This window comes from Durio zibethinus, unplaced genomic scaffold, assembly GCF_047325235.1.
Source record: "Durio zibethinus cultivar Kanyao isolate XHJ-2024 unplaced genomic scaffold, ASM4732523v1 HiC_scaffold_3, whole genome shotgun sequence".
Classification (NCBI taxonomy): domain Eukaryota; kingdom Viridiplantae; phylum Streptophyta; class Magnoliopsida; order Malvales; family Malvaceae; genus Durio; species Durio zibethinus.
In genome coordinates, this window is record NW_028323044.1 from 10,549,351 (window position 1) to 10,559,350 (window position 10,000).

Here is a 10,000-nt window from a genome sequence, read left to right on the forward strand (position 1 = left end):
ACGCTGGGCCCTGGTGCGGGCGCTTGCCTCGACCACCATCGGCACACGGTGGGCCCTGGTGCGGCAGGTTGCCTCGACCACCATCGGCACACGCTGGGCCCTGGTGCGGCAGGTTGCCTCGAGCACCATCGGCACACGCTGGGCCCTGGTGCGGTCGGTTGCCTCGATCACCATCGGCACACGCTGGGCCCTGGTGCGGGCGGTTGCCTCGACGACCATCGGCACACGCTGGGCCCTGGTGCGGCAGCTTGCCTCGAGCACCATCAGCACACGCTGGGCCCTGGTGCGGTCGGTTGCCTCGAGCACCATCGGCACACGCTGGGCCCTGGTGCGGCAGGTTGCCTCGACCACCATCGGCAGCCTCGACCACCATCGGCACACGCTGGGCCCTGGTGCGGTCGGTTGCCTCGAGCACCATCGGCACACGCTGGGCCCTGGTGCGGCAGGTTGCCTCGACCACCATCGGCACACGCTGGGCCCTGGTGCGGGCGCTTGCCTCGACCACCATCGGCACACGCTGGGCGCTGGTGCGGTCGGTTGCCTCGATCACCATCGGCACACGCTGGGCCCTGGTGCGACAGGTTGCCTCGAGCACCATCGGCACACTATCGGCCCTGGTGCGGGCGGTTGCCTCGACCACCGTCGGCACACGCTGGGCCCTGGTGCGGGTGTCACGGGCTCCGACCTTAGACTCAGAATCCGTGCGGCCTTAGGCTTGGAATCTCGTCCTTGATGCCTAAGTTAGCCTAAAACACAAGCGTGCGGGCACTAGAACAAAGGGAAGGGCTGATTACGCAAGTTAAAGAGAAACAGGACAGGAAAACAGAATTCTGGAAATGCTCTTGTATTCACTGAAACAGAAGTGTTTGATGGTGTACAAATGAGGGTGGAGCAGCCCTCTATTTATAGTTGAGGCTCCAGCTACAACTTAATGGCAAATCCCTAAAATAAAGGCTACAATCATGGGATTACATTTAATCAAGATGCTGGTTCCTGATTTTCAGGGTCAACCAAATCTGCCAGGATGCTGATGCTGATCCTGCCTGGTTCCAGAAGCTTCCCTTGCGTATCCAGCACCTCGGGCCCTTCTGGATGTGGTGCGGGCAGCCCAAATGCCAGGCCTTGGTCTCATGAGTTGGCCTGCAAGATGGGCGGGCGTTTGGAGCTCGTTTGATAGGCTTTGCGCACTGATACCCGCCAGCACGCCTGGTCTGCGGGCCTTAGCTGCTGGCTCGCCTGCTGGTCTGGCTGATGTGCCTGGCGCGCCCGCCCAGGGCGTGACATTCTCCCCCACCTGATTGCGCAACGCCCTCGTTGCGTCTTCTGCATGGTACTGCCTGATCTGGTCCCCGAACTGCCATAAGTCCTCTGCTGGTTCCCAGCTCGCCTCACTGTCTGGAAGTCTCTTCCAGCGCACCAAGTACTCATGTCTTGGTTGATAGTTCTTCCGTCTCACTTCCCGGTCAGCCATAATGCTGTGGACCTCCTTCTCATATGAGGCCCTTGCTCCCAACGGTGCACGCTTTGACTCTGCCCGTCCTGGATCTCCCTCATCCTCATGGAACGGCTTGAGCATGCTCACATGGAACACCGGGTGTACCCTCGGCTTGGGTGGCATATCCAGCTTGTAGGCAACCTTGCCTACTCTCTTGACTACTCGGAAAGGTCCCTCATACCTCCGGACTAGGCCTTTGTGCAGCCCCCTGTGGCGCACAATGGGATGCAGCTTCACCAACACCAAGTCTCCAACCTGGAACTGCACATCCCGCCTCTTCTGGTCTGCCCACTTCTTCGACCTCTTGGCCGCCTTGTGTAGACAAACTCTGGCCAAGTCAGCTTGCTCCTGCCATGCCTTGGCAAACTTGTATGCTGCTGGATTCGGCCCTGTATAACCTGCAGCAATCGAACCGGGTGTTAGTGGTTGTTGCCCTATCACAACCTCAAATGGGCTCTGGTTCGTTGCCTCGCTCCTTTGCAAGTTGTAGGAAAACTGCGCAATATCCAGTAGCTTTGGCCAGTCCCTTTGTGTGGCACTCACATAGTGCCTGAGGTAGACCTCCAGTAGTCCATTCACACGTTCTGTCTGCCCATCGGTCTGCGGATGCATGCTGGTGGAAAAGTTCAAGTCTGACCCCAACAGCTTGAACAACTCAGTCCAGAACCTGCCCGTGAAACGCCCGTCCCGATCACTAACAATGGTCCTCGGCACTCCCCAGTACTTCACCATGTTCTTCAGGAACAATCGAGCTGCCTCCTCGGCTGGGCACTCCTTGGTTGCTGGAATGAAGATTCCATATTTGGAAAACCTGTCCACCACTACCATGATGCTTCCAAACCCCTCTGTCTTGGGTAGACCGACTATAAAGTCCAGAGAAACACTCTCCCATGGTCGCTCTGGCACTGGCAATGGCTCCAAGAGACCCCCTGGTTTCTTGAGCTCCACCTTGTCCTGTTGGCACACAAGACAAGTCTTCACATAGGCCTCCACATCGTCCCTCATGTGCGGCCAGTAGTACCGGTCCTCGATCAGCGCCAAGGTGCGGCTCACTCCTGGGTGTCCAGCCCACCTTGAATCATGACACTCTTGCAAAACTTCCTTGCGGAGCTTCCCGTGCTGCGGCACAAACAGTCTACTGCCCCTGGTGTACAGCAACCCATCCTGCAACCAAAACCGCCTAGTCTTACCTTGCTGGGCGTACTCCATCAAAGCCTTGGCTGTAGGATCATGCGCAAGTCCCTCCTTGATGCGCGGCACCAGTGACCCCTCTGGTTGGCTAATGGCAGCAAGGTTAGCCTTTCTGCTCAGGGCGTCTGCCACTAGGTTCGCCCGCCCCGGCTTGTACTCCATCTGAAAATCAAATTCCGCAAGAAAATCTTGCCATCTCGCCTGCTTGGGGGACAGCTTCTTCTGCGTCTGGAAGTAGCTGGTTGCCACATTGTCCGTCCTCACCACGAACCTCGACCCCAACAGGTAATGGCGCCAAGTGCGCAAGCAGTGCACCACTGCAGTCATCTCCTTCTCTTGGACCGTGTACTTGCGTTCAGTCTCGTTCAGCTTCCTGCTCTCAAATGCGACTGGACGTCCCTCTTGCATCAACACGCCCCCTATGGCAAAGTCTGATGCATCCGTATGCACCTCATACGGCTTGGCATGGTCTGGCAAGGCCAAGACTGGCTCCTCGGTCACAGCCCGCTTTAACCTGTCAAAGGCTTCCTGGCACCCTGCGCTCCACTCCCATGCTCTCCCTTTCTTGAGCAAGTCAGTCAATGGCGTGGCTATTGCTGAGTGACCCTTGATGAAGCGCCTGTAGTAGTTAACCAGCCCAAGGAACGATCTCAACTCAGTGACCTTGGCTGGTGGTTGCCACTCCAGGATGGCGTCTATCTTGCCTTCATCCATGCGTATCCTGCCACCTCCCACTATGTGGCCCAGGAATGGGATCTCCTGCTGGGCGAATGAGCACTTCTCCCTCTTGACAAACAGCTTGTGCGCCCGCAACACCTCGAACACCTGTCTCAAGTGGTCTACATGCTCTCCCAAAGTCTGGCTGTAGATCACAATGTCATCCAAATAAACCACAACAAACCGATCAAGGAATGACTGAAGTACCTTGTTCATAAGGGTGCAGAATGTTGCTGGGGCATTCGTGAGTCCGAAAGGCATCACCAAGAACTCATACGAACCATACCGAGTGACACATGCTGTCTTTTGCTCATCTCCCTCTGCGATCCTGACTTGATAATAGCCTGACCTCAAATCCAGCTTGGTGAACCACCTTGCGCTCCCAAGTTGATCGAACAAGTCCGCAATGAGTGGGATGGGGTACTTGTTCTTGATGGTCAGCTTGTTCAAAGCCCGGTAGTCTATGCACAGCCGCAACGACCCATCATGCTTGCGCTGGAATAGAACCGGTGCACCATAGGGTGCTTTCGATGGCCTGATGAAGCCAGCATCAACTAACTCCTTGAGCTGCTTCCTCAACTCCTCCAACTCTGGTGGAGACATTCGGTAAGGGGCTCTGGCTGGTGGCTTGGCCTCGGACACCAGCTCGATCTTGTGGTCCACCTCCCTCTTAGGTGGTAGCTTGCTAGGCAGCTTTGCGGGCATCACATCACTAAAGGTCTTCAGCACCTTTAGCACCTCCAAGGGTGACTCGGTCTCCTTCTCCCTTGGCTCATCATATTTCAGGGCTGCCAAGAAGGTGTCTTCTTGTCTGCTTACCGCCTTGGCAAATTGGATGGCTGACACCACCCGTGACCCAACTCCAGACCTCTCCTCAATGGTACTAGGCATTGGCACCGTGCATCCAAGATGCAAACACAATCGGCAAAAGGCACAAGGAGGGCGTTAATCCGAACAAGGAAATCCAACCCAATCACAAACTCATAGTCGTCAAGGGGTATTACCTCAATGGTCTCCTTGCCTTTCCAATCTCCAAGCTGCAACTCCACTCCCCGTGCTACTCCAATGGCTGGAACTTCCTTGGAGTTCACCGTCTTAATGGTACCAGTCCCTTTCTGCACCTTTAGTCCGAGCTTCCGGGCTCCATCACCTGAAATGAAAAGATGTGAGGCACCTGTGTCCACCAGTGCGCTCACCTTCTGACCCGCAACCATCAGATCCGCAAACATCAAGCCCTTTGGCTTGCGGCTCCCCTTACTCTGGACAGCATTGAGCACCAACGACCCAAGCTTTGCTGCCCCTGACTCTGGCTCCTCGTCAGACTCCCTGTCTACAGCAGCCAGCTTGCCCTTCTGCGGGCAATTGCGCGCTATGTGGCTCCCTCCACATAGGTAGCATGCTAGTGGTTCTCGGTCCCCCTTTGCTTTCCACTTGCCTGCTGATGGCTTCCTCTCGCCATCCTTGGTTGAACGGTCTCGGTCTCCATCCTTGGACTCCCGGTCACGGTCCTTCCCATTGGACTGCTTCTTCCGGTCCCTATCGTCCCTGCCCTTACCCTTGGGCTTGGTAGACTCGAACTTGTTCAGAGGCTTGAACTCTATCAACGCCTCGGCAGTGGTCATGGCTTTAGCCAAGTCATGAACTCCCCTCCTTTGTAGCTCATGCTTCACCCACGGCTTCAGCCCATCCATGAAAGCAAAGAATGCGTCCTTCTCGCCTAGATCCGAGATCTGTAGCATCAGTTCAGAGAATTTTTGAACATACTCTCTTATGTTCCCTTGCTGGCTCAACCTGCGCAACTTTGCCCGTGCCTCATCATCGGCATACTCCGGGTAAAATTGTTCTCTGAACTCTTTTTGGAACTCTGCCCAGGTTCCAATCTTGGCGTTCCCACGCCTGACATCATCACACCTGCGCCTCCACCACAATAAGGCTACATCAGTGAGATACATAGCAGCGGTGCTTACCTTTATTGCCTCGTCTTGCATGCCCATGGCCTGGAAGTACTGCTCCATACCCCAAAGGTAATTGTCTACTTCCTTGGCTGCCCTAGTCCCCTTGAACTCCTTAGGCTTGGGGACATCCAATCTGGATCTGGACACTCCAGCAAACATGCCATTCCCAATGGCAGTCTTGCAAGTAACGAGCTCACTGGTAAGCTCCTCCATCCGCTGGCGCATGGCCTCCATGCCATGGCGCATGGCCTCCATGCCATCTCGCAAAGTCAGAACTTCCGCCTCCAAGGATTCATTCTTTCGGGTGATCTCATCCAGGCCATTGTTGAGAGCAGCTGCTAGCTCACTTTGGATCTCCTCCCCCATGGAGTCTAGCGATGCAATGTGAGTTTCTACTTCCTCCAGCTTCTCCCCCATGTCGCCTATGGTCACCTCCACCTTGGCCAGCCTACCGTCCATGGTAGACCAGATATCTCTAGAACAAGCTTTCTTGCCTCTTCCTCGCCCATGCTCCTGGGCCTCTGGTTGTTGGCTAGCAACGTCGCTTTGGGATGCCATCTCCTCAATCACGATCTAACCTGCACAACACAAACACGCAGAACCGAACTTGCTCTGATACCAACTGTCACGGGCTCCGACCTTAGACTCAGAATCCGTGCGGCCTTAGGCTTGGAATCTCGTCCTTGATGCCTAAGTCAGCCTAAAACACAAGCGTGCGGGCACTAGAACAAAGGGAAGGGCTGATTACGCAAGTTAAAGAGAAACAGGATAGAAAAACAGAATTCTGGAAATGCTCTTGTATTCACTGAAACAGAAGTGTTTGATGGTGTACAAATGAGGGTGGAGCAGCCCTCTATTTATAGTTGAGGCTCCAGCTACAACTTAATGGCAAATCCCTAAAATAAAGGCTACAATCATGGGATTACATTTAATCAAGATGCTGGTTCCTGATTTTCAGGGTCAACCAAATCTGCCAGGATGCTGATGCTGATCCTGCCTGGTTCCAGAAGCTTCCCTTGCGTATCCAGCACCTCGGGCCCTTCTGGATGTGGTGCGGGCAGCCCAAATGCCAGGCCTTGGTCTCATGAGTTGGCCTGCAAGATGGGCGGGCGTTTGGAGCTCGTTTGATAGGCTTTGCGCACTGATACCCGCCAGCACGCCTGGTCTGCGGGCCTTAGCTGCTGGCTCGCCTGCTGGTCTGGCTGATGTGCCTGGCGCGCCCGCCTAGGGCGTGACACGGGCGCTTGCCTCGACCACCATCGGCACACGCTGGGCCCTGGTGCGGTCGGTTGCCTCGAGCAGCATCGGCACACGCTGGGCCCTGGTGCGGGCGGTTGCCTCGATCACCATCGGCACCCGCTGGGCCCTGGTGCGACAGGTTGCCTCGAGCACCATCGGCACACGCTCGGCCCTGGTGAGGGCGGTTGCCTCGACCACCATTGGCACACGCTGGGCGCTGGTGCGGTCGGTTGCCTCGACCACCATCGGCACACGCTGGGCCCTGGTGCGGGCGGTTGCCTCGAGCACCATCGGCACACGCTGGGCCCTGGTGCGGGCGGTTGCCTCGACCACCATCGGCACATGCTAGGCCCTGGTGCGGGCGGTTGCCTCGACCACCATCGGCACACGCTGGGCGCTGGTGCGGTCGGTTGCCTCGACCACCATCGGCACACGCTGGGCCCTGGTGCGGGCGCTTGCCTCGACCACCATCGGCACACGCTGGGCCCTGGTGCGGGCGCTTGCCTCGACCACCATCGGCACACGCTGGGCCCTGGTGCGGGCGCTTGCCTCGACCACCATCGGCACACGCTGGGCACTCGTGCGGGCGGTTGCCTCGAGCACCATCGGCACACGCTGGGCCCTGGTGCGGGCGGTTGCCTCGACCACCATCGGCACACGCTGGGCGCTGGTGCGGTCGGTTGCCTCGACCACCATCGGCACACGCTGGGCCCTGGTGCGGGCGCTTGCCTCGACCACCATCGGCACACGCTGGGCCCTGGTGCGGGCGCTTGCCTCGACCACCATCGGCACACGCTGGGCACTCGTGCGGGCGGTTGCCTCGAGCACCATCGGCACACGCTGGGCCCTGGTGCGGGCGGTTGCCTCGAGCACCATCGGCACACGCTGGGCCCTGGTGTGGGCGGTAGCCTCGATCACCATCGGCACACGTTGGGCCCTGGTGCGGGCGGTTGCCCCCACCACCATCGGCACACGTTGGGCCCTGGTGCGGGCGCTTGCCTCGACCACCATCGGCACACGCTGGGCCCTGGTGCGGGCGCTTGCCTCGACCACCATCGGCACACACTGGGCCCTGGTACGGCAGGTTGCCTCGACCACCATCGGCACACGCTGGGCCCTGGTACGGCAGGTTGCCTCGAGCACCATCGGCACACGCTGGGCCCTGGTGCGGGCGGTTGCCTCGATCACCATCGGCACACGCTGGGCCCTGGTGCGGGCACTTGCCTCGACCACCATCGACACACCCTGGGCCCTGGTGCGGGCGGTTGCCTCGACCACCATCGGCACACGCTGGGCCCTGGTGCGGCAGGTTGCCTCGACCACCATCGGCACACGCTGGGCCCTGGTGCGGCAGGTTGCCTCGACCACCATCGGCACACGCTGGGCCCTGGTGCGGGCGCTTGCCTCGACCCCCATCGGCACACGCTGGGCCCTGGTGCGGGCGCTTGCCTCGACCACCATCGGCACACGCTGGGCCCTGGTGCGGTCGGTTGCCTCGAGCACCATCGGCACACGCTGGGCCCTGGTGCGGGCGGTTGCCTCGACCACCATCGGCACACGCTGGGCCCTGGTGCGGGCGCTTGCCTCGACCACACGCTGGGCCCTGGTGCGGGCGCTTGCCTCGACCACACGCTGGGCCCTGGTGCGGCAGGTTGCCTCGAGCACCATCGGCACACGCTGGGCCCTGGTGCGGGCGCTTGCCTCGACCACCATCGGCACACGCTAGGCCCTGGTGCGGCAGCTTGCCTCGAGCACCATCGGCACACGCTGGGCCCTGGTGCGGTCGGTTGCTTCGAGCACCATCGGCACACGCTGGGCCCTGGTGCGGGCGGTTGCCTCGATCACCATCGGCACACGCTGGGCCCTGGTGCGACAGGTTGCCTCGAGCACCATCGGCACACGCTGGGCCCTGGTGCGGGCGGTTGCCTCGAGCACCATCGACACACGCTGGGCGCTGGTGCGGTCGGTTGCCTCGAGCACCATCGGCACACGCTGGGCCCTGGTGCACCATCGGCACACGCTGGGCCCTGGTGCGGGCGGTTGCCTCGACCACCATCGGCACACGCTGGGCCCTGGTGCGGGCGGTTGCCTCGAGCACCATCGGCACACGCTGGGCCCTGGTGCGGGCGGTTGCCTCGACCACCATCGGCACACGCTGGGCGCTGGTGCGGGCGGTTGCCTCGACCACCATCGGCACACGCTGGGCCCTGGTGCGGCAGGTTGCCTCTGGTGCGGGCGGGTGCCTCGAGCACCATCGGCACACGCTGGGCCCTGGTGCGGGCGGTTGCCTCGAGCACCATCGGCACACGCTGGGCCCTGGTGGGTTTAGGCACATCTTCAAATTTCTGCCGTGCCGATGCCATTTTTATGGCTTGTAAATTCATACAACGGTCCCCTAAGCCTTCACGTGAAGTTTCGTTGGAAGATGACTCGTTTTCTATTTTTCACGATTTTCGAAACTTTTTGCGGTTCGGGATTTTTTAAAATTTTTTTATAAGGATTTTTGGCCCCAAATTTTGTAGGCGTGATCCTTCTATTTTTGTTGGCATGCACAAAAAAATTCAGCTAAAAACTCGAAGTGGAGAAGATTTTGTGACCGTTTGAAAAAAGTGTCCCCATTTCAGACACTTTAACGGCTACTGGTAGCAAACCTGTAAAATCTCAAATGCTCTTTAAGGGGGTGTGAATTCTCAGAGGTTTGATGAGGGATAGGGGGCCAACACAAGGCCAAGTACCAGCACCCATCGCACATCATGTGCGCACACCCCCCCGGCCCCCCTCCCAATCGCCGGAACCCCAATGCCGCCGGTCAGGTTCTCCGGCGATGCTCCGGCGATGCTCCGGCGATGCTGTCCCGAGTGAAAAAAATGCGGCACCAGTACATGCTGGAGCCAGGCATGTGCACCGTGGCTCAAAATCGAACTTCGGCCAAGGCCTCGACCATCAATGGCACATGATGACGCATGGTGATGGCACATGCATCGACCATCATCGGCATAGGCTGCCCTTCGGTACGGGCACTTGCCTCGACCGCCATGGGCACAAGCTGGGCCCTGGTGTGGGTTGTTGCCTCGATCACAATCGGCACATGCTGAGCCTTGGTGCGGGCGGTTGCCTCGAGCACCATCGGCAGACCCTGGGCCCTGGTGCGGCCGGTTGCCCCGACCACCATCGGCACACGCTGGGCCCTGGTGCGGGCGCTTGCCCCGACCAGCATCGGCACACGCTGGGCCCTGGGGCGGGCGGTTGCCCCCAGCACCATCGGCACACGCTGGGCCCTGGTGCGGGCGGTTCCCTCGACCACCATCGGCACACGTTGGGCCCTGGTGCGGGCGGTTGCCCCCAGCACCATCGGCACACGCTGGGCCCTGGTGCGGGCGCTTGCCCCCAGCACCATCGGCAC